The following is a 26,609-nucleotide window of genomic DNA, read 5'->3' on the forward strand; positions in this document are numbered from 1 at the left end:
GCTCTTGGATTCTGAATAAATGGAACTTTATAGCAGTCTGACAGAGGAATTATGTTCTTCATTTGAAGCAAAAGCAAACAAAAGAAAATGAGCTACATTTCAGGCAAAAACAGTTAAATTATATATTTATCATTTCTTTACACACAAAAGACTAAATCTAGGTCTTAAATCATTAAAGCATATTTGCATTTCTCATGGGCTATGACCAGAAAAGTTTACTCAACCTTTGGTTCTCAAGCAAAACGTGAAGGTTACGAATTTTATTTTGTATCATATTTCAGTCTATTCATAGGACATTATACTGTAGCAGGTTTGATTGCTAAATATGAACAGGCTTTAACTTAATAGGTTTTTCTGTAAACAACTTTTTAACAGAGGAGGATTTAGTATGACTGAAGTTACTTTAAACTATGCGCTATCCTAAATATACTGAAATTAGCAAAAGCTATCTATTAACTTTAAATATTCAAACTGGTGACAAACATAAACTCGTCAATACAATTCCCATTGGCCATCTTGTATCTGTAGCTGTTGTCTGACCATCCAACACTGAACACAGCTAATGGAAAACCAACCGAGACTTTTTAAAAAATCCTCTATTGTTATTAAAAGTGGAAGGACTTCCAAGGAGAGTCACCACAGAAGGCTAACAGTGGAGAAAGGGAAGAAATGGAGCAGAGGGACTAAAAGAAACAGAAATAAGGTCATGGGAAGAGGATCCCAAAGGTTTCCAGATCATTCTTGAGACCTAGCCCCTTCCCACCTTCACATTCCATGAGACAGCTCTGATCCTTATAATAATTCCCACTCTCTTTCGAACTTAATTCCAATCGGTGTCTGTGGCTCGGAATAAACATCTTTAACTATTAAAAGAGTATGCTCTCTCTAGAGTTTCACAATGTACGTTAATATAAAAGCATCAGAGAACTCCCACAGTATTCATGAAACTTAGTACACCACAACCTTCTTTCGTAACACCTACTAACAGCCTTTGAGTTAGCGCTCCACAGAGCCCATTTTAGAAAACAACGATGTGCACATTAGTCTAAACTTACACAAGTGTTTTCTCAACCAAGGCATTTCAAACTTGACCTCAAAATATGGTTGTGGAGGGGAAGGTCTGAGGAAGATACCCCAGAAATAATATCACAAAGCATCTGCCCATTCTGTTGTTGCAAAGGCAGATTCCGTACAAAAGGCCATTTTCCTCCCCAGAATTAGTTCGACTGCCACAAATACACAATTCACCTTAAATGGTCCAGTATTGACTTTTAAAAATATTACCAATCAATACTTTAATGTCACATGACTCTGCACTTGCTACAAATCAATGCTACACACACATCCTGAAGCCCCAGGCAGGGGCTTCATGTGCACCACAGCACTGTGACCAAACTCACCCCAGATCTCCAAAAGACGGAACAAGAAAAAGCCACCAAACACACACACACACGTATATTATACTCTCAGCACTTACTCCCCAAACAATTTTACAATGAAAAATAGAGTCCCGAAAACTTAAAGTTGTAAACAATCTTCCTGAAAATCAAAAGCGAGACAAGATTTCTATTTGGGTCAGGTGGAAGGTTATATTTTTAACTGTTTGGGAAGTTCCCCAAAGCACAACTGGTGAATACAGCCTCCGAATCCAGTTACTGCTTAAACACCATGCTTATTCTCAGACATCCAAAAACATGTTGGATATAAGGAAGCAGGCTCTGGGTCGTTTTCGCGTGCCATGTTCTACCAGCTATGGGAACAAAAAAAATAAATCCTAAATAGTGACTCTTCCATTATAAATACATAAAGTGAAAATAAACTTGTTTCAGACAGCATAAAAGGCAGTCAGCCTAGCCACACAGTCAGTTTGAGTTTGAGTTCTAACACTGGGAATGAATTCTGAACAGCTGGGCTCTCTAACGCTATTTAAACTACAGCCAACATGGGTGCGAGTCAAAAGTCAATTAAGGCAGAGCGCTCCATTTCCAAAAAAGTGCTCAACACTGGTTCTGTACCAAGAGGAGGAATTCAAAAGAGTCTCACAAAAAGGATGATTGTTTCATAAAGATATCTCCACAAAACCCTAGGAGCGTCAAACATCATGGAGAAACTTCTTTCTAGATAAATAAAGCCTTATTCCTTTAAGAACTAAAACATCGTACCAACTTTCCAAGGGATCCTTCTAGAATATAGCGCACACTTCTAGGCCTAAACTAAGTGGTGAAAACCTGATTTGAACTCCTGGTGACTAATTCTGAATGACAATCACTATACTGTCAAACGGTCTTTGGTGTGAAGGAATGTTTTAATTTATGCTAAATGGACCCTGGTTGGTATACGCTCCATCTGTACTTGCCTTGATTAAGCTTTTCTCTTCCACTCAGTTTACTCAACCAGCTATGATTTCTTACTGCTGTCAAGCTGTCTGCCCATTGCACAGCTTCTCCTCTTTGCCTGCTTTCTAACTGACAGCCTGGCACTGCTCTAACCTCAGGAACCAGCGTTTCAGGGAGAGCACACAGCAGATGCAAGGCCCGGTGGACAATCCATGAATTTTACGGCCTCCATGGGTCTTTCGCACATACTCTCTGGCTATTAGCCAAATTCCAGATAAATGGAGGATAATTACAGCCCACGTAGCTTCTATCCTGCACATTGCCCCCTCTCCAGCAAGGTGCAACGTGTGAGCTCCGGGAGTTCAAGGCCAGTCCCCACTCCAGCAAGCTGAAATAATCTTTGACTCAGTATCTCTAGAGAAAGCATCTTCAAGTGATCTTTCTGAGCCTTGTCCTAGAATGCGCCCCCAAAGATGTAAATCACGATTGTGGTCACTATCGTGGAAACGAGTCACAGCCCTGTGCATCCAGAGTTCTCTGGAACTCAACTTAGATGTCTCTTCCCTGGGGCCCCAAAGTTCTCAGCCCATCTGTCATTTTCATGTCTAAACAGAAAGGTAAGAAACGTAAACTGCAGCTCCACCGCTTACTGCTCGTGTGACCTTGAACAGGTAACGTATCCACTTCACCCCGAAGGTTTCCGCAGCTGTGGAATGGAGATGCCTAATTAAGAAGAGACTTGATGAGATACTGTTCAGAAAGAACTGGCATGCAGAATATGTCCAGAAAGTTTGGTTACTGCGATGGTTAATTTTATGTGTCAACTTGGCTGGGCCACGTTGCCCAGATGTTTGGCCAAACATTATCCTGAATATTTCTATGAAGGTGTCTTTCGGCTGAAAAAACATCCAAATTGGTAGACCTTGACTATAGCAGATCACCTTCCATAATGCACATGGGCCTCGACCAATCAGTTGAAGGCCTTACAAGAACAAAGACTGACCCTCCCCATCAAGAGGGAATCCAACCACCTTGGGACTTGACTGCAGCTCTTCCCCAAGCCGCTAGCCTGCCGGCCCACGCCATCAGACGGCGGAATGGCCAAGCCTGCCAAACCATAGCACCCAATTCCTTAAATATTTCCATACCTCTTTCTCCTCTCTCTCTCTCTCTATATATATGGAGAACTCTGACTAATACAGTTACTCTTACAATTATTTATAATCCACATCATTACACTATTAAATCAAACACACCGGTTGTCCTCTAATTTCACATGCAAAGGAGATGGGGAGAAAAGCATGATTTCCTCACACTTCTTCAAATCAAAAAAGGAATGGATAATCCTCAGCAAAACCGGCTATCTAAATAAATGTCCCAACGTAGTTCACCCAGCATACAAGAATGCCTTGGTATCAAAATATCACTTTGGACCCATTCGTAGGTATTGCAAATAAATTTAATATTTTTGTTTTTTATAAGAAATTTTAAGGAAGAAAAGACAAAGCAAAAGACGACCTGCAATTAGTAAATTAACTGCTTTCTATGTTTCCCTGCTGTATCTGTTACCCTGTAAGCTCCTTAAGAGCATAGACAGTGCCCGCATCTTTCTGGCAAAATCTATAGTAATGTTAACATGCCTATTCACTTATTGCCTACTGATTCTGTAGGCACATGCCTCTATGACCTACGTCTCCTCATAAAACTACCATGAAATGACACCCCTTTTTCGACGAGAGGTAATAAAACAAACCAGCTTCATGTCTTTGAAGTATGGAATTTTTCACAACCTCTTTCCATATTTTTCTTTAGCAAAGGGTCAAAGGATATCCCCAAACCCTATAATTTCATTATATTTCAACTCACAGGACATAAATACCTTAATTTCTCTGCCAAGCATTTTCTTTCTCTCCTTGTTCATCTCTCACAGCTCGTGTGTCCTAAATTCCCAGGCTCCTACCTGGTTTTGGACTTTAAATATCTTACCTCTCGAATCATCAGAAAGACAGCTCTGACAGAGGGCCAGGCTGCAAGTGGTCGGAGGCCAGGACTGAGGACACTGTAGTGGTGAGACCAACCAGGATGGCACCGGGCTGAAGCCTGAGGGACAGTGCTGATGGACAGGGGTGCATCAGGACCGTGAGTCGTGAGAGGAAGAGTGAAGTCAGGGCAATGAGAGCTGAGACAGAGGGAAGCAGAAAGGGTCTGACTCTAAGTATGAGTTAGAAGGAAAGGGTCAGTGTCCAGAGGAACGAGCTGGACAGGAGCAGAACACATCTTTCAGGTGAACGGCAAGGAAACAGAGAACAGCCTGACGTGCGACAAATGGACTTGTCTGCACGACAGCACAATTTGGAATGAGAAAGGATCCCAGGGCAGGGCCATCTGCCTGCTGTCTTGGCTTTAAACGGTCTCGCTCGTGTGGGTAGATAAAGGCTAGCAGGTGCATGCTGTTCACTGACAGAGGCCAAGGCCAGCTCTGTGTGTGCCAGCAACCGTGGTCGAGGCAGAGGTCCAGGGGAGCCCTGCAGTTCCACTGCCATCACTGAAATAGACCCAGCAGACTCTTTCTTGAGTTTCATCCTCTTAAGAGCCACAAATTAAGTATTCATTTTTATTACACAGGAGCCTGCTGATAGAAGGAATGGCCAAGCTCTGGAAAAAGCCCAAAGTCTGCTATGAGAACTTGAGAAGAATCTGAAAATCTTCCCACTTTCACTAAAACTATAATTGTTCAGTCTCCAGATATCTTCTTTCTTCTCAGAGAAGAAGAGAGTGATCCCAAGCTCTTAATCAAAAACAAAATCTATCAGCCCTTCTTAAAGATACAACCAAAAGGACTGAGGCATCAAGTGAAAGGTGTTTGTTGTTTACTCTAAGATCTAAAAAGAAGGCTTAGACCAGAGCAAAAGAGAGAAGCAGGTGACAGCCGGCTTCCACCACCGAGCCTTTCTTTCGTGCACCCCCATTTCCACAGCTGGGGCATCACCTTCCCCCTCTCCCGCCCTTCTCCCAACACCAAGATTCCTGGCGCTCTCTCCCTACTCAGTACTACAGGATTTAAGGCCGGCCAGTGACCCCAGAATCCAGAGAAGAGTTCACAAACTCACTAACCCGGCACTGTAAGGCTGAGCGTGTTGTTACTTAGTTACGCCTGCGACAGCTGCATTTGCAGAAGACACGAAACTTGAAGTTAAAAAAAAAAAAAAGAATTCCTAATGTGGAATTTCAAACAGCGAATAGATAAAGAAGCTATTTGGACAGAATTCAATGGCATTTCTCAGCCTGAATTGAAACAACTTATTTAGGGCCCATTCCACCCACGGGTATGACTGACCCTGAGAGAACCTTCCATAATAGAGCGAGGAGTTTTAATCTTAAGAGATTTGCCTATTAATTCTGAATATTCAATTCTAAAAGAACCAGAAAAACACACTAATGCTTACAGAAAAACTACTGATGCTTCCAGTTTCTCCCAAGAGATATTTCCACAGTTGGTTCCTGGGGGATGGGGGAAGGGGGTGGCATGGGGGCGGGCATTTCTTCCACAAGTTAAATATCTTTGCAGAAGGAAATCATGTTACATTCTCCTAAGGGATTTAATCCAAAGAATTTTTTCTCCCAAATTTCACATGCAAATTGGTCCCATCTTGAGAGAACCAGGATTTGTAGATACTAAAGAAGTAAATAAGAAATTAAGCTGCTTAGATTTACCACTTATCGATCCGGTATTATTCCCTGGGGAAACCACTCAACCATTTTCTTGCTCACATTTACCTTCTATAGAAAATTAAAGTGATTAAAGTCTTTTATACAGATTTTTCTAAGTGGCTGTACATTTCCCTTGAAAATCTTTGAAATAAAAGCTACTGTAAAAATCTAGTACAACTGTAGTCATAATCATAATTACTGTAACATTCCTGTGGATTCCCAGGATGTGTTATGTATCACAATTGCTCTTTACCTCATTCTGCTGAGTTCAAGCTGACACCAGCTACTTCTAATTCTCTTCTAGTGACTGTCATAATGTTTCTGTTTTAGAATTTAAACAGATTCTAATCCAGTCATGTAATATACTATTCTAATAAAAAAAACTGAAAAAATTCTATAACAAAATCCATGCCCTGAAGATATTATTTTTAAGTGCTTTTCGCATTGTACGACTCCAGAAGAAGGGACGAAGTTGACAGCAGCATAATAATTCTGAGTGCTTCCTAGGCACTAAGCGTTTTACGCATGTTAGTTCATTTAATCCTCACAACAACCAGATGGCAACGGTATGGTGATTATCTCCATTTTAAGCACGAGCAAACTGAGGCACAGAGGCATTAAAAGACTTGCCAAAGATCACACAGCTAATAAATGGCAGCACCAGGATCTGAATGACAGCAGGCCATCTCCAGGGTCTGCTGATGAGGAAAACCAGACGCAGCACGGGCGAGAGTTGACATCTTGCTGTTTAGAAGAAAAATAAAATCGAGATGTGTCTATACTGGGAAGAGTGGGCCATTTTATCATCAGATTTTTTTCCTTTAAATTAATTAGCAGGCAAAATATTGTGGATTCTGCGTCAGGGGAGAGAGAGCGGGACAGAGACAGAAATAGAGAGAGGAGGGAGAGCCAGACAGAGCAACGGAGAAAGAAAGATCCTACATCCACGTTGCGTGGTTTTAAGGAGCAGGAAAGTCCTGATGGCCCCAATGCTTGAGCCCAGGTAAATTCACAGGAAAGGCTGTTATTTCTCGAGGAAATTTTCTTTCTGCTGATTGCTCTTCCAACCCCACAGGGTGGCAGCCAGAGGATGCAGCTTTCCTGTAAAGGCCACAACCAACGCCGTGTCCTTCTAGATTAGTTTTCCCAGGGGAAAGGGGGTCACCTGAACACTATGTGGGTCTGGAGGGGGCAAACGCTCCACTGGGAGTGAAAATTCGAGTAAATCGGTGTGATACCTGCTCGTGGAATTCCAAGTGCTGAGGAATTAGTCTTAAGGTTCAACTCACACTTTTGGCTACATTAAGAAAAGATGGAGCAAACGATGCCGGCCGTGGTAGCGGGGCGTGGAGGCTGGGCTCGCACACTTAACCCTCATGCTGGCTGGGAGCTTTGTCCACCATCACCAACGCCGGGCAAATGCTGGTGCCAGCACCGGGGCTGTGCGCGCTGCGACCACAGCCAGGACTGCGATGAGACGGCACCACTCAGGGGGGTAACTGTGCTCCCCCCACTAGGCCTGGAGAGACAGACCAAACACACCGCAACCCGTCCCGACTCCGGGATGCAAACGTGGAGGTAGGAAGCACGCTGCTGCAGGGAGGCCGTCTCTCCGAAGCGCTTAGAGAGAAGAGCATCCACAGAGAGGACCCGGAGGCAAGGGGCGGCTGCCATTTTGTTTTCTGATAAAACTGGGCAGAAACCCCCCTGAGCCCTCCTCGGCTGACTTCCATTCCCCACCGAGTGCAGCCTCCAAGTCAAAGCCATCAAGTTCCACCTCCCGCCCCAGTGGGAGCAACACACACGCGTGCAGGAGTGTGATGCAAAGAGCAGCGCTGTGCGCGGAGAGGGGCTCCATCCTCCTCCGCCGCCCCCTGACCTCAGGGAGCTCCAGCACCTGCAGGACGGCACCTCCTGACACATCAAGAGTCCTGTGGGGTCTAATTCCCAGGGGTTCCGGTCTACCAAGATTCTTGACAATCCTTCTGTTCTCCAGCCAGGCTTTGTCTTTACTATTAACTCGAACATGACTGAATTTCATGCTAATTTTAAGCATTTTGAGCCCCGAATTTTAAATCCAATGGAACAATTACATAGGACATAATAAATTCTGATATGACCAAAATACAGAATTTCCTGACCTATTTTCAACATTTAAGTTGTCACTGAATTCTTTCATAATTTTAAATTAGACTTAAATCTTTATTTTTAATTCAAACCAATGTTCAAACACGAAGTAGAAAAACAATTTCTAAACTTAAAGGAATCGAAAACATTTCAAAACACAAACCAATTACACAAAAGAAATTTACATATAAGGACGGAACATAATTAAAGTTTACTTGGAATCACAGTAGTGGGATCCTTCACCATAGGAAATAATGCTTGAGTGGAAATTTAAATTCCTTCATCTTACTTTAAAAGAGAAAAAGGAAAAAACACACCATTATCCTAAATAGTCTTTTTCAGAATTTTAATTATATTATTGCACTCTTTATGGCATGTAAAATAAGAAGACTAAAGAATTACTAGACTGTTAAATTTGCATTTACCTAATCAAATTGACATTGTGTTAGATTTTTGATCTGTTGAATGTAAGTTTTGATCTGTTGAATACACAATTACCACTCAGCACAGAAGCATTTTAATGAAAGTAACATCTTTAAGGCTTTAAACATACCAGTAAACCCAAAGCTGTTTGAGGAGCTCAATAAAATCACAAATTCTGGTAGTTTTAATTAGATCTATTAAATTCCCATCATTGTTTGGACTTAAGTTCCTATTTTCCTATTTAAAGAGAATATTGCAAACAAATAATAAATAATGGCAATTAAGTTTTATGTCTATTTTTCTAATTTAAAAAAGCAATACATTTTTATTGTAGAAAATTTGGTACATAGCAAAAAAATAAAAAAATAAAAATTCATCCACAATCCAACTGCAAGATAATTGTTAATATTTTCAAACACTTCATTTCAGGCCTTTTTCTGCTTACTTTTCACACAGTAGAGGACTATTTAATATCCTACTCTTTATACCTAACATGTTAAAAATTAGCACTTACCATGTTATGCAAACCTTCTTTCTAAAATTCATTTGGGGAAGAGATTTTGTTCATAGCTGTATCCTCAGCACTGAAGCAATGCCTGGCACAGTAGAGGAAATCAGTGGATATTTGTTGAGTAAATTAATCCATAAATGATTTATCATTTATTATCCCATGGCCATTGTGCTGCATATTTAGGTTTTCAGTTTTTCACTATTATGGGTAATGTACACATCTGAGTGCATAAAGATTTTTCAGTATTTAGGATTATTTACCTGGAGTCAAATTCCAGAAGTTGACTTATTGGGTCAAGGTTTGTACAATTTCAAGACTTCTGATACCTATCATCAGATAGGTATCTTTCTCCAAAACAGTACCTTTGGAGTACCTGTTTCAGCACTCTTGAAAGAGCTTTCCTGATCTCACAGATGAAAAGCAGTTATGTCAAGATGCTTTTACTCATAAGCCTTTAACTACTAGTACTGACTGATCCTCCAAATATGTATTAGATCTTTGTATTTCCTGTTCTCGGAGTTGTCTAGTCTTTACTCATTCACTCTTGACTCCCTGCACCAGCCTCCTCTTGAGGCTTCTTTTGGGAAAAAAAGTTGGTGCTGTTAACTCTTTCATATAAACTTGAAAATATTTTGTCACGAGATGGTGTCAAGATGGTGGTGTAGGCAGACTCTGAACTCACCTCCTTCCATGGGCACAACAAATTTACAACTACTCTTGGAACAATTACCCCTGAGAGAGAACTGAAAACTGGATAAAAAGAACCCCCATAACATGGGACAGTACTGACTGAGGTGGAAGAGGCAGAAATTCCTTTCTGGAGAGAAAAAAGCCACATTTTAGCCACGGCACTTGACAGCCGGCCAGGAGCAATGCTCAGATAGGAAGCCTTCCCTGGAACGGCGGGGGATCCGAGCAGGGGAGCGTTACCACAATAAGCAGCGTTTGGACTCAGCACAACTGACACAAGGGTCATAATACCTGGCTTTGCTGGCTACTAACTACAACAGGGAATACCCCCAGAACACCTATCAGACAGAAGGGGAAGAAAAGCCTGCTCTTAAAGGGCCCACACACAAATTCACCCATTTCAGAAAGCAACCTAAAATCACCAGAAAGAAAGGTGCACAGTCCTTTGGTGAAAAGAGACTCACCTGATAGGCTCTGGGTGCATCTCAGTGAGAGGTGAGACCTCCCCAGAGACTGAGACATTGGCGGCATCCATTATTGTGACCGAGTACAGGTGTGCTGACACAGATGCCGGGAGAGACCACTGGAGTTCTTCCCCTGACCTGTTAGCACAGGGTTTGCCCCGCCCACTAGAGCACTGATTTAATCCAGCTCAGCCAGACCAGGCAGCCTGCCCCAGGGACGGGCCCCACCCAACAGCAAGCCCTCCGGCAACTTGTGGGCCTGAATAGGCTGGGTGCCTGGAAGCTCTACAGCCAGGCAAGCAGGTCCACCTCTGTAGGGCAGGGTATGTGCAAGGGGTGGGCCTGCACTGGTCAACTGTGTGGGGTCTCTGCAGTGGGGCAACTGGGTCCGCTTCAGGGAGTTGGCATGCATGCACAAGGCAGGACTCTTCTGACAGTGTGTGTGGCCCTCTGGGCAGTGGGTCTTGTCAGCTGCAGCCAACTTGCGCTTCTCCAACAGCCACATAGGGAACTGGGCCCACCTTCCAATGTCTGAAACAACTGTGTGCTGCCAGGCCAGGGGCCAGCCCCACCCAGCTGCAATCCTGAGAGAGATGACAATAGCCTTGCAGGCCAGAGGCCTGCGGCAATTGTGAGCCCCTGAGCCTAGTAATCAGCCACATTGGGGGCCTACTGATTTAACAGAAAAACTGAAGCAGGAATGTGCTATTAGACCTTACTGTGCTGGGGCCCCCTACACCCAATAAAGTGACTGAAGGGTCCATAGCAGCCACACGCAGCTGAGCATTACAGCCAGCTGGCCAGGGGGACAGCCTAGTCTCTCCATGCACCTGCAGCAAAAGCAACCCCGCCACAGCAGAATGACACATGTAGCCCACACAGGGGACACTCCTGGAACATTTGGAACTGGTGATGAGAGAGAAGCACACTGCTGGGCCTCATAAGGCATCTCTTACATAAGGCCACCTCTCCAAGATCGGGAGATGTAACTGACATACCTAATACATAGATATAAGCACAGAGAAAGAGGCAAAATGAGGAGACAAAGGAATACATTCCAAGTAAGGGCAGGTCAAAACCCAAGAAAAACAACTAAACAAAACAGACATAAACAATCTTCTGGACAGAGAGTACAAACTAAGAGTCATGAGGATGCTCACTGATCTTGGGAGAAGAATGGATGAATACAGTGAGAACTTCAACAAGGAATTGGAAAATATAAAAAAGAACCAAATAGGGGCCAGCCTGGTGGTACAGCAGTCAAGTTCACACTTTCGGCTTCAGCAGCCTGGGGTTTGCCAGTTGGGATCCTGGATGAGGACCTATGCACTGCTTGTCAAGCCACACTATGGTAGGAGTCCCACATATAAAGTAGAGGAAGATGGGCACGGATGTTAGCTCAGGGCATACTTCCTCAGCAAAAAGAAGAGGATTGGCAGCAGATGTTAGCTCAGGGCTAATCTTCCTCCAAAAAAAAAACACAAAAAAGAACCAATCAGAAATGAAAAATACAATACAACACTGGAAATAAAAAGTTCACTAGAGGGACTCAAAAGCAGAATAGATGATTCAGAAGAATGGATTGGCAAGCTGGATCAAAGACTAGAGGAAATCACCCAAGCTGAATAGATAAAAGAGAAAAGAATTAAAAAGAAGGAGAACAGTATAAGGGACCTCCAGGACAACATCAAGCTCACTAACATCCATATTATAGGTGTTCCAGAAGGAGAAGAGAGAGACAAAGGGACAGAGAATCTATTTGAAATAATAGCTGAAAACTTTCCTAACCTAAGGAAGAAAACAGACATCCAGGTACAGGAAGCACAGAGAGCACCAAACAAGATAAACCCAAAGAGGCCCACACCAAGACACATTACAATTAAAATGTCAAGAATTAAAGATAAAGAAAGAATCCTAAAAGTCACAAGAGAAAGAATCCTAAAAGTCACAAGAGAAAGGCAACAAGTGACATACAAAGGAAATCCCATAAGGCTATCAGCTGACTTCTCAGCAGAAACCTTACAGGCTAGAAGGGAGTGGCATGATATAGTTAAAGCGCCGACAGAAAAAGACCTACAGCCAAGAATACTCTACCTGGCAAGGTTATCACTCAGAATGGAAGGCAAGATAAACAGTTTCCCAGAAAGGAAAACCTAAAGGAGTTTATCACCAAGAAACCAGCCTTACAAGAGATGCTAAAGGGACGTATTTAAGTGGAAAAGAGAAGACCCAAAATAGAAATTAAAAAGTTATCCCAAAAAAGCCATAAAATCACTGGTAAAGGCAAATATACAGTAAAGGTAGCAGATCAACCACCTACGAATATGAAGGTCAAATGACAAAAGTTCTAAAATTATCTATTTCCATGATAAGAGAATATTGGATACACACACACACACACACACACACACACACACACAAAAGAAGTTAGATATGATACCAAAAACAAAATATATGAGGAGGGGAGTAAAAAAGTAGAGCTTTTAGCATGAGATCAAATTAAAGAAACCATCAACTTAATATAGATTGCTATATAAGTAGGTTATTATATACGAACCTCTTGGTGATCGCAAACCTGAAACCTATAATAAATACACACAAAATTAAGAGAAAGGAGGCCAAGCATAATACTAAAGAAAGCCATCAAACCACAAGAGAAGAGAGCAAGAGAAGAAGAAAGGAACAGAGAAGAACTACTAAAACACCCAGAAAAAAAGGAACAAAGTGGCAATAAGTACATCCTTATCAATAGCTACTTTAAATGTCTATGGACTAAATGTTCCAATCAAAAGACATAGGGTGGCCAATTGGATAAAAAAACAAGATCCATATATATGTTGCATACAAGAGACACACTTCAGACCTAAAGACGCTCAGAAACTGAAAGTGAAGGGATGGAAAAAAATACTCCATGCAAATGGCAAAGAAAAGAAACCAAGGGTAGCAATACTTATATCAGACAAAATAGACTTTAAAACAAAAACTGTAACTAGAGACAAAGAAGGGCACTAAATAATGATAAAGGAAACAATCCAACAAGAGGATATAACACTTGTAAATATTCACGCCCCCCCCCCAACATAGGTTCACCTACTATATAAAGCAATTATTAACAAACGCAAAAGGAGAAATAGACAGTAACACAATAATAGTAGGGGACTTTAACTCTCCACTTAGACCAATGGATAGATCATCCAAACAGAAGATCAATAAGGAAACACTGGCCTTAAATGACACATTAGACCAGATGGACTACAGTAGACATATACAGAACATTCCATCCAAAAACTGAAGAATACACATTCTTTTCAAACACACATGGAACATTCTCCAGGACTGATCACATATTAGGCCACAAAACAAGTCTCAATAAATTTAACAAGACTGAAATAATACCAAGCACCTTTTCTGGCCATAATGGTATGAAATTAGAAATCAACTACAAGAAGAAAATCAGAAAAGCCACCAATATGTAGAGATTAAACAAAATATTACTGAACAACGATTGAGTCAATGAAGAAATCAAAGGAGAAATCAAAAAAATATCTGTAGAAAACAAAATGAAAATATGACATGCCAAAATTTATGGGATACAGCAAAAGTGGTTCTAAGAGGGAAGTTTATAGCAAGACAACTCAACAAACAAGAAAAATCCCAAATAAACAATCTGACAGTGCACCTAAAGGAAGTGCAAAAAGAAGAACAAACAAAGCCCCAAATCAGCAGAAGGAAGGAAATAATAAAAATCAGAGCAGAAGTAAATGAAACAGAGACTAAAAAAAAAAATAGAAAAAAATCAATGAAACTAAGAGCTTGTTCTTTGAAAATATAAACAAAATTGACAAACCTTTAGCTAGACTCACCAAGAAAAAAAGAGAGAAGGCTCAAATAAATAAAATCAGAAATGAAAGAGGAGAAATTACAACAGACACTTCAGAAATACAAAAGATTGTAAGAGAATACTACAAAAAGCTATACATCAACAAACCCGATCATCTAGAAGAAATGGATAAATTCTCACAATCATACAACCTCCCAAACTGAATCAAGAAGAAGCAGAAAATTTGAATAGACAAATCACCAGTAATAGGATTGAAACAGTAATCAAAAACCTCCCGAAAAATGAAAAAAATTCACCAGACAGCTTTCCTGGTGAATTCTACCAAATATTCAAAGAAGACTTAATACCTATCCTTCTCAAACTCCTCCAAATAACTGAAGAGGAAGGGAAGCTTCCTAACTCATTCTATGAAAACAACATTACCCTGATACCAAAGCCAGACAAGAACAACACACAAAAAAGAAAATTACAGGCCAATATCACCAATGAACACCGATGCAAAAATCCTCAACAAAATACTAGCAAATCAAACACAACAACACATTAAAAAGATCATACATCATGATCAAGTGGGATTTATTCCAGGGATGCAGATATGGCTCAACATCTACAAATCAATCAACACGATAAATCACATTAACAAAATGAAGAATAAAAATCACATGGTCATCTCAATAGATGCAGAGAAAGTGTTTGACAAGATACAGCATCCATTTATGATAAAAACTCTGAATAAAATGGGTATAGAAGGGGGCCAGCCCCACAGCTGGGTAGTTAAAGTTCTACACATTCCACTGCGGCAGCCTGGGGTTAGGAGGTTCAGATCCTGGGTGCGGACCTACTCCACTCATCAGCCATGCTGTGGAGGCCACCCACATATAAAGTAGCGGAAGACTGGCACAGATGTTAGCTCAGGGCTAATCTTCCTCAAGTGAAAAAAAAAGAGAATTGGCAACAGATGTTAGCTCAGGGCAAATCTTCCTCACAAAAAAATAAAAGGGTACAGAAGGAAAGCCCCTCGACATAATAAAGGCCATATATGACAAACCTACAGCTAATATCCTTCTCGATGGAGAAAAACTGAAAGCTAGGAGCCGGCCCAGTGATGCAGTGGTTAAGTGCAAACATCCCGCTTCTCAGCAGCCCAGGGTTTGCTGGTTTGGATCCCGGGTGTGTGGACATGGCACTGCTTGGCAAAAGCCATGCTGTGGTAGGCGTCCCACATATAAAGTAGAGGAAGATGGGCATGGATGTTAGCTCAGGGCTAGTCGTCCTCAGCAAAAAGAGGAGAATTGGCAGTAGTTAGGTCAGGGCCAATCTTCCTCAAAAAAAAAACAAAAAAACAAAAAAACAACTGAAAGCTATCCCTCTAAGGACAGGAACCAGACAAGGATGCCTACTTTCACCACTCATACTTAATATAGTATTGGAAGTCCTAGCTAGAGCAATCAGGCAAGTAAAAGAAATAAAAGGGATCCAAATTAGAAAGCAAGAAGTGAAACTGTCACTATTTGCAGGTGACATGATTTTATATATAGAAAACCTAAAGAATCCACCAAAAATTTTTTAAAATAATGAAATGAATACAGTAACACTGCAAGACAAAAAATCAACATAAAAAATCAGTTGCATTTCTATACACTAACAATGAAGTAGCAGAAAAAGATATTAAGAATACAATCCCATTTACAATTGCAACCAAAAAATAAAATACTTAGGAATAAACTTAACCAAAGAGGTGAAAGACATATACACTCAAAACTATAAAACATTGTTGAAAGAAACTGAAGACGACACAAAGAAATGGAAAGATATGCCATGCTCTTGGATTGGAAGAATTAACATAGTTAAAATGTCCATACTTCCTAAAGCAATCTACAGATTCAACACAATCCCTATCAAAGTTCCAAGAATATTTTTCACAGAAATGGAACAAAGAATCCTAAAATTTATATAGAAGAACAAAACACCCTGAACAGCTAAAAGAATCTTGAGAAAAAAGAACAAAGTTGGAGGTATCACACTCACTGATTTCAAAATATAGTACAAAGCTATAGTAATCAAACCAGCATGGTACTAGCACAAAAACAGACACACAGATAAATGGGACAGAATCGAGTGCCCAGAAATAAACCCACACACCTATGGACAGCTCATATTCGACAAGGGAGCCAAGAACATACAATGGAGAAAGGAAAGTCTCGTCAATAAATGATGTTGGGAAAACTGGACAGCCACCTGCAAAAGAATGAAAGCAGACCATTATCTTACACCATACTCAAAAATCAATTCAAAAGGGAGTAAGGCCGAATGTAAGACACGAAACTTCTAGAAGAAAACATAGGCAGTATGCTCTTCAACATCAGTCATAGCAGCATATTTTCAAGTACCACATCTGACCTGGCAAGGGAAACAAGAGAAAAAATATACAAATGGGACTACATCAAACTAAAAAGCTTCTGCACAGCAAAGGAAACCATCAACAAAACAAAAAGACAACCTAACAACTGGGAGAAGATATTTGCTAACCATATATCTGATAAGGGGTTAACATATCCAAAATATATGAAGAACTCATACATCTCAACAACAAAAAAACTAACAACCCAATTAAAAAATGGGCAAAAGATCTGAATAGACATTTCTCCAAAGAAGATATACAGATGGCCAACAGGCATATGCAAAGATGTTCAACATCACTAATTATCAGGGAAATGCAAATCAAAACTACAATGAGATACCACCTCACTCTGGTCAGAATGGCTATAATTAACAAGGCAGGAAACAACAAGTGTTGGAGAGGATGTGGAGAGAAGTGAACCCTTGTACACTGCTGGTGGTGCAAACTGGTGCAGTCACTATGGAAAATACTATGGAGATTCCTCAAAAAATTAAGAAAAGAACTACCATATGATCCAGCTATTCCACTACTGGGTGTTTATCCAAAGAACGTGAAAACACAAAGGCATAAAGATTCATGCACCCCTATGTTCATCGCAGTATTATTCAGAATAGGCAAGACTTGGAAGCAACCTAGGTGCCCATCAAGGGACGAATGGATAAAGAAGATGTGGTATATATACACGATGGAATATTACTCAGCCATGAGAAACGAAGAAATCTGGCCATTTGTGACAACATGGATGGACCTTGAGGGTATTATGCTAAGTGAAATAAGTCAGAGGGAGAAAGTTAAATACCGTATCATCTCACTCGGAAACAGAAGATAAAAACAACAACAAACACAGAGAGACAAAGATTGGATTGCTGGCTACTAGAGGGGGAGTGGGGAGGTAGGAGGGCAAAAGGGGTGATTACGCATACGTGTGGTGATGGACTGTAATTAGTCTTTGGGTGGTGAACATGATGTAATCTACACAGAAATCAAAATATAATGATGTACACCCGAAATTTATATAATGTTATAAACCAATGTTACTGCAATAAAAAATATATATTTTGTCATGTTCACATACAGACAGATATACACATAAATTTACAAGATTTTTTAAATATTGTTGCTTCTAACAATATATATATACACTGTAGAAAAATTAGAAACTATAAACAAAAAGAAAAGTCACAGATAAGCACCATTCACATAGTATAAAATATATCCTTTCAAATTTTGCTCTATGCTATACCATTTTTAAAAGAACATTTGTATGATCATATATGTACACTGTTCTGCAATTATTTTTTACGTAACCTTGTCTCATAAACAACTTGTCATATCATCAAATATCCATCCTGCTTTTTGTGTTTGTTTTTTGTTTGCTGAGGAAGATTGTCCCTGAGCTAACACCTGTTACCAATCTTCCTCTTTTTGCTTGAGGAAGACTGTTGCTGAGCTAACATCTGTGCCCGTCTTCCTCTATTTTGTATTTGAGACACTCCCTCAGCACGGCTTGATGAGCAGTGTGCAGGTCTGTGCGCAGGATCCAAACCCATGAACCCTGGGCCACTAAAGCGGAGTGCGTGAACTTCACCACTACACCACGGGGCCAGGCCCGCCTTCCTGGTATTTTTAATGCTAACTGAACACCTTGGTAGCGAGGAGCACAGACTTCAGGGACATTCAGAGATGGGTCCAAACCTTGCTTCCAAAATCCTACCTGTATTACAAGACTTAGTTTCTTGAAGCTCTTTGCTCATTGGGAAAATCAGGATAACAATAGCTATTTCAGACAGATTGTTGTTTAAATTAAATGAAACAACAATTTATAAAGCAATTTAACAGTATAGTGATAATAAGTGCTTAATAAGCATTTATCAAATTAATGAAGAATAGATGAAAAGTTTATTTGTTTCAATTTGCATTCTTGGCTTTTGTTGTATACAGATTTTGGACTTGTACTTTGTGTGTGTGTGTGCCTGTGTGTGACTTGTACTATGCCAACTCTTCACATCTTTTTCCTATTTCTACTGGGGTGATTTTTTTTCCTTATTGCTTTGAACTCATTCACTCATTCATTCATTCAAAGATGACATTAAAATTTACTATCTGCTCATATAGTAAACTTCTGTCTTTTATGTTGCAAACTTTCTTTCTAGTTTACTGTTTGCCTTTTAATTGTGTTTACGGTATATTTTGATGTATAGAGAGATTAAATTTTCATGCAACTTATTCTCTTTTGTATTTTTTTGTAACAAGCTCAGAAATTCTTTCTCTACCCTGAGGGGATCCTTTATTATTTGGAGTGGAAAGAGAAAAAAGCCCTGTTAAATAAGTCCTAGGCCTGAAATAAGAAAAAGAAAACAATTGGCTTGATGTAGCACCAGCTTTATAAAATGTTCATTTTACACTATAATTCGTTTTTCAAGAGCAGGCTGAGCTTACTCATATTTGTGTTTCCAGAAACTAGCCCAGCATATGACACACAGTAGGTTCTCAATAAATGCTGACTTTTCTCAATTAGAGAGAAAAGAGAAATCAAGAAGGCCAACCAGAAACCAAACATCAGAACTGGGAGGAGAGATTTTTAATTACAGCGACACTGCAATTCTACAGAGAAAACCCCGGGCAAGTTCAGCATCAGCCACTCCACAGCACTGATGCTCTTCCGCTGCTGAGGGGAAGCACCTGCTGTATACACTTTTTCAAGCCCCAAATATCGCCACCACGCTAGCCGGCAGCATTTCTCCAATGTGCTCTGAACTACGTGACCCACCAAGATACCCCAGCAGCGAGAGTGCCAGGATCAAATAAGCATGGCAGCTGCTGCACACTGCTTTCCCTCCTCCTCAACGCACCCACACACCACAGGCGCAATGAACTTTTGCATAATAAACACCCGGAGAAATCCCACAGGTCCTGGTTTCCAAAGGAGATAGAGAGGAGGCTAAGGTCAGAGTTTGTCTGGCGTGCCCAGACAGAAAGCAGGGAACCAGGGAAATGCTGGGTCCTAGTAAAAAGCTGAAATCGGTATTCTGGGACTCAAGAAGATGCTGGAAAAAACACACACTGGGGACCCAGGAAACGTCCCATGACTGAAGGAGACACAGAGCAGGCAGGAGGCATTTGAGGATGCTGGCAGGGCTTGGGCTATGTGGTGGTGTGGAAAGTCATGCAGCAGGAACCAGGAACAGGGAGCAGAGACCCAGGCAGAGCCTGAAGATGGAACGGAAGGACTCGGCAGGCACGTCAATCCCAGCCACCAAGAGATGGGCTGGACCACAACATGCCATGGGCTCCCTAAGGATGCCAATTATTTGCGTCCCAGGCAGGCTAATTATTCAACACTCATTTACTAGGGGCAGGGCCAATGCACTCTGCAGAGGGATTTTTAAAATGTTCCACTTGATGGTCTGTCCACTGCAACAGAAGGAGCTCCGTGTGAAGGCCTGAATTAACTAGCACCGTGTTCCTGATCTATTCAGTGATGTGCAGCCTCCCGTTAGACCGGTCCCCTGGCAGCAGATTCCTGAATCCTACTGTGATTGGGACTGGGTCCAAAGCAGAAGGGGTCATCAGTGCCGACTTCAATAACAAATCAAGCCCTCCCCGGCAGGGGTTCCCCTGGGAGGCTGTGAACCAGGTTGGACTCTGAACAGTGGGGTCACAGAGGTGCATCCAGTTGTCAGTGGAGCAGGAAGCCAGGGAGCTCCTGATGGCTGCAAACACCGCGAGGGGCCAGGGGCAGAAGGGGTCTGGGCGGCAAAGGGGATCCCCTCAGGTCTCAAGCTGGGTTCGCCATAAGCTCAGGTCAGAGAGCGGCTCTGCTGTTTTCTGCTCTGCTTTGTCTTGTATTTACTCGTAAGCCGTTAATTGAAGAGCTGAAACAAAATCCAAACATCACGTCTTTGCAGGTCCGCACGGAGAGATCATAGTTGGTCAGTATGTTTATTTTATTGACTCGGTTTAACATACATCGGAAGCCAGGCATTGAACAAAAGCTATTCTTCAAATGCAGTCACTGACAGGGAGAGGACTGGAAATTGCGATTCCAGAGCCTGACGTCAGGCTGAACCGCATACCAGCAACAGGCACACGGAGGCGCGTGGATTCAACATCCATCCTTCCATCCAGACGTGTGCAATTCCATATGGAGTTTGGGGCCCTTAGATTTGACATGAATTAGCCTACGTAAATATCTACAGTTATGTTCATAATTATTTTTTCAAATACTTTTAACAAATAGTTACAGTGTTACCGAGTACTTATTTTAGCAGGGGAAATTTGTGAACATCCCCCTTACTCCTCATGAGATAGAGGGATCTCCAAACATCCCAGAACCCACCTTCTCAACAAGCCTCAGGTAACTGCCTCGCCCACCATCATGCGAAAAGCTGGACCTCGTCCTGACCACGATCCTCTAAGTAGCACATTCATCCTGAGTGCACAGTGCTATAGTTGCCACCATCACTGAGGGCCGACCCCTCACAGGCACTTTTACAGACACTCGTAAAATCTACTACAACCCCGCAGGGCAGCTCTGATTATGGCCCTTTGACAAAGGAAGAAACTGAGAGGTCAAACAGTCTGTCCAAAGCCACAGACCCAATCAGTGTAGGAGTTAGAATTCAAATCCAACTCTGACTCTAATAGCCCAAATCTCTAATTCTCCCATAGTACCATCAAGTTTCCTAAATTGTTTTCCCATAATAGAATGCAAAATTTTGATCCCTGCGTATTTTTTCCTCATCCACTGCATACATTCCAAATCTAACTGACATGGTGAGGAACCCAGAAAGCCCTCTGATCACTCAGGAGTCCGCCTTAGGTTGAACGGTCTACAGGAGTGGGGGTTTAGATAATCAACAAGTGTTTAGTGATGCCTGAGACTGTTTGTGCCAGGCATTACAAAAAAACAGAGTGGAGGGTAGAAATGACTGTTGCTCTGATATTCCAATGTTTGGGGCTGAGGGAGGAAACCAAGTGGATACCTTGGGAATTCAGAAAGAAATCAAGGGATCTTGTGCAGATAAAGACCACTCACGCACAAGCAAATGACGGTTTCCATGTAACAAGAGCCTGGGAAAATTAGTCGTTAAAGAGATGCTCTAGGGGGAAACGATTCCATTAAACCAACTGCCTTAATCTAAGTATGATACATGGTGATGCTAAAACAGGAGATCGTCCACCATGCAATCAACCGCAACTAAAGAAAAGATGATGCAGCTAAGAATGCACGGGTGTATGAAACACAGCCTTGGAACAAAGAGCAGCGCTGTATCATAACATTATAAATGTGTTCCCCCAAAATACATAAACGTTCCCTAATGCTTGCCATATAACTGTGCAGCCCTTTGGTTTCAGTAATAAACAAGGAAATTGATTAAGTACTACTTCCTGTGTTTGATATTAAGGAAATAAATGGCATAATAAATTATTCAATTAAAGGTCATTTTTTATTTCACTCCATTGAAAGTACACTGAACTGGCTTAGAAAAGTTAGGGCAAAATATACTAATCTTCCTTTTACTGGCATGTCATCATGCACTTGTAAACCAATTGGACTTATCTGGGGCCAAAAGGAGGCTGTCAGATTTTGCCTTCAGTTCTTTTCTAAGAATCAAGAAGGAAAAAAAAATAGTACAGATACGGAAGTACGTAAACTATTCAGATTTGTTTTAAAAAAACACCTTGTCCTTGGCACAACTCCTTCAAATGCCACCTGTAACAAAAACAGAAATTATTTTTCACTTAAAGCAAGTGCATGACATAATTTGGTGATACGTCCTGATACTAGACGGCAATACACTCGACCCATGACTTCTACACAGCTTCTGCCTCTAGATAAGTGGAGAGAACAGGCCTCTCTCTTTCCTACCATGGTTTTTCATCATGCCAACTCATTTTGTCTCATGTATTCACTAACTGAACCAATATTAGATATCTACATGGTGCCTTACACAGTGGAAGGCAGAGTGGACGCAAATAAGACAACTATGACACAGCTGCTGACATGACGATCATTCTTCAGAATATCAAGAAAAAGATTTTACTGTAAAACATTCCTTTATCATTTTCCCGCTTTAAACTATCAACCATATCATCAACAAAGGTATATTTTAGCAGAAAATACTTGTAGCTTTAGACACGCAAGAGCACTTTTCAAGGGCCAGTCCGTAGATCGCCAGTGATGGAAGAGAAACTGCCTGCTCATCTGCCAGCTACCTCTCTTGGGGTGGGAGCAGTTTATCCAGGTCCCCAATTCTTCTTCATCCTCACAGAGGAGACCAGGAATGATACGGTACTAAAACTGTTCCTGGTTCTTCTTCCCCTTGAATCAAGATCCTTAAAGCTAAACACAAACCTTGAGAGCAACGGAAAACCTAAGTCTGAACACAACTCCTCCGTCATCTGAAAATCATTTTCTCTTGCTCTCTTAGTAACATTGCCTTGAGGCCTCAATTCGTTCAACAGATAGTTACTGAGCACCTCCTATGAGCCAAGGGCTCTCCTGTGTGCTGGGGATACAGCAGTAACAAATCAGAGAAAAATCACCGCCCTCGTGGAGCTTCCATTAACAATAAGCAACAGGCATACACACTACACAGATAATAAGCAATAAACAGTATGTCATATGGTGCAATGGAAAAAACTAAAGCAGGGCAGGGAGAGAGGGCACATGGGGAGGCTGCACCTTAAACTAGTGAGGGAACTCTTCACTAAGAAGGCGATATTTATGCAAAGACTTGCAGAGGTGAGAGAGCAAGCCACACAGGCAAAGGGAAGAGCAAGTGCAGAGAAAGACCTTGAGACAAGAGCAAACTGGGTGTCTGAGACCAGTGTGGCTGGAGCAAAGGAAGTGAAAGGCAAGGATGGGGAAGAAAGACAAGCGGGTAAAAGGAAGCCTGGTTATCTGGCTTTTACTCTTGGTGAGACAGGAGCCATTAAAGTGTTTTGATCAGATCTGACATACTTTAAAAGGATCACTCCCATTGTTCTGTAGAAAACAGTTGTAAGAACATAGGGCAAGGGGACAGACAGAGAAACCTGTTAGGAGGAGAATGCAACAATCCAGGTAAATACAGATGACAGCAGCTTGAACGGAGCTGGACGTGACGCACATGGGTGACCAGGATCACATTCTAGGTATATTTTGAAGGTGGAGTCAACAGGATTTTCTGACAGATGCAATGTGGAGTATGAAGAAACAGATGAACCCAGGAGACCAAGGGCTCTGACACGAACAAGCGGTAAGATGGATTTGCCATTTACCAAGATAGGGAACACTTGAGAGGAGTAGAGGAGCGGGTTTGAGGGAGGGAATCGGGAGCTTGATTTTGAATATGTTGAGACATCTGCCAGACATTCGGATGGAGATGCTGAAAGTTAGGGGAATAGAGAAGCCTGGAGTTCAGGGACAGGATGAGGCTGGAGATGCAAACTTGAGAAGCGTCCGCATACTGACGAGACTGGAGGAGAGCACAGAAGAAGAGGAGGCACAAAGACCAAACCCCGGCACACCCCAAGATTTAGACATCACGGACCTGAGGAAAAATCACCAGAAGAGACCAAGAGGGAGGACAATGTGACAGCCGAGAGACCAAGGGAACAAGGTGTTTCCAGAAGGGGAGCAGTCAATTATCTCAAGGGCTTCTGTTTGGCTAAGTAATAAGTGACTGAGAATTGGCTACTAGGTTTAAGAATACAGAAGTCATTGGTTATCCTGGTAAAAGGACATAGAACAGGGCACAAAAACGTGACTGACCAGGTTCAAGACAGAATAAGAGGAACTACTATAGACTCAATGTAGACAAATCTCTCGTGGGATTTGCTGTTAAGGGAAATAGAAAAATGGAATGGTAACTAGAGGAGTGGAAGTGAAGACAGGGTTGGTTCGTTTTTTTTGAGGAAGATTAGCCCTGAGCTAACATCTACTGCCAATCCTCCTCTTTTTGCTGAGGAAGACTGGCCCTGAGCTAACATCCGTGCCCATCTTCCTCTACTTTATATGTGGGACACCTACCACAGCATGGCTTGACCAGCGGTGCATAGGTCCACAACCAGGATCCAAACAGGCGAACCCCAGGCCGCTGAAGCAGAGCATGCAAAACACTATGCCACCAGGCCAGCCCCAAGAGGGTTGTTTTTTAACACAGGTTAAATAACACCATGGTTGTATGCAGAATGGCAATAATCCAGTAGAGAAGGAGACTGAGGATCCTGGATAGAGGGGGGAACGTGCTGGAGCCATGACCTGGAGAGGGCAAGAAGGAATGGGATCTGGTGCCCAGGATAACAGCACACAGCTCGCCACTGTCACAGGAGCAGAGACAGACACGTGGGCACAGATACAAGCAGACGTTCTCTTCTCATTGCTTCTGTTTTCCAAGTGAAATAAGAAGCAAAATGTTTATCTGAAGGCGAGAATGGAAGAGGAGGTGTTGAAGATTCGAGGAAAAGGGAGAGAATGAGAGGTGTCAGCCAACGAGGAGAGCAGAGGCGTGAATGAACCAACCAAGGAAATACAGCTTGATAACCTGGCAGCACTAAAGGCCCACTGGAGACGAGCGATCACAAAATTAAAGTGAAACCATTCAGGCTGGCTGAGGGTTTTCTCCAACCACATTAAAGTGCACGGGCGTAAACTAGAGGGGTACATAGCTGAGTTTAACCAGGTTTCCCAAGTGAGTCCTACAAAACGAGAGAAGGAAGAACAAATTAGGAGTACACCTAAGAGACTGATGACATGATAGATGAAGGAACTTGAGAAGAAGAGAAAGCATGACCTGGGGGGGTGTGGAATATTATAAAGTGGGTAGGATCAATGGATTTTAGTCCTCGTGGGGCTGGAGGATTTTTGGAGTCAAGGTAACAGTCAGAGAGATGGGTGCTGACTGGAGAGCAGGATGCTTGAAGACGAGACAAAGGAGGGCTGTGGTCATTCATAATGACAAGGTTGGGGGAACCAGTTCTCAAACATGTTGGTCTTGAGATGGCTTTATACTCTTAGAAACTAGTGAGGACCCAAAAAGGTTTTGGTTATGTGGGTTATGTCTGTTAATATTTACCATAGCAAAACTAAAACACAAGAATATGCAAGTACGGACTCCTGTAGTTGCCGGAATGACGACGTTCATCACAGGTCACGGAGCCTCTGGAAAACCACACTGTGCGCTCACAAGAAAATGGAAGTTCAATCGGCAAACAACATCTTAGTATTATCATGGCAACAGTTCTGACCTAAGACACCCTCTGAAAGTGTCTTAGGGACCCCCAGAGGCCACAGGACCTCACTTTGAGAACTGCTGGTCTAGCACGTGGCCATGGAAGGGAGCAGCCAAGGGACAGTGGCAGATAAAACAACTGAAAGAGAGGAGGACACAGGACTGAGAAACCAAGAAAGCAGAGGGACAATTCATGTGAATACTGAAATCACAGGAATTCTGACAGAAGTAGTATTGGGACAAGTGGTAGTGAGCCAGGTGTTAAAACGGTCACAGACTCCAGAAAGTGACCACAACAAGGAGAAACGGGGGTTTGTGGAGTCTGACGGCACAAGATCCTAAGTTAGGATTTTTAGAAAGGAGGGAAGGTGAACAGTCTGGAAGCAGCAAAGAAGAACAAATAGGACCTTCTACCCCACCTCCAGGGGTATGTGAAAGACAACTGCCACCTCTGAGGGGCAGAGGAAGCAATTCCTAATGGAGGCCGTGTTTCAGTTAGAGTGAGAAGGGGGAGGGGAAGCTCAGGGAGGAGGCTGGGGATACAAAGGATTTTTTGTCGAAGACAAACAAGGAGTTCCAGAGAGGACAGCAGAACGAGAAATAAGGGACTGCTGTGTAACAAATTACCCCAAAGCCTAGGCACCTTTTGAGAACTATTTTATCACGTTCGTAGTTTCTGCAAGTCAGGAACTCAGGTAAGACTCAGCGAGAACAGCTCACATCTATTCCTTGATGTCTGGGGCCTCAGTTATGAAGACTCAAAGGCTGGGCGACTGACTCAACACCTGGGAGCTGAAATCATCTAAAGGCTCATTTACTCACACGTGCAGTGCCTGGGCTGGGAAGACTGAGGGCCAGGATAGCCAAGCAGAGCCCCTCCTGGCGGC

At 42.2% G+C, this 26,609-nt stretch overlaps 1 protein-coding gene across 9 annotated transcripts in view; it reads right to left on the reverse strand.

Moving 5' to 3' along the window:
* GRIP1 (glutamate receptor interacting protein 1) overlaps positions 1-26,609 on the reverse strand; it is a 598,160-nt gene that overhangs the window by 560,118 nt on the left and 11,433 nt on the right. The window lies entirely within an intron of this gene.

This window comes from Equus przewalskii, chromosome 5 (assembly GCF_037783145.1).
Source record: "Equus przewalskii isolate Varuska chromosome 5, EquPr2, whole genome shotgun sequence".
Lineage (NCBI taxonomy): Eukaryota > Metazoa > Chordata > Mammalia > Perissodactyla > Equidae > Equus > Equus przewalskii.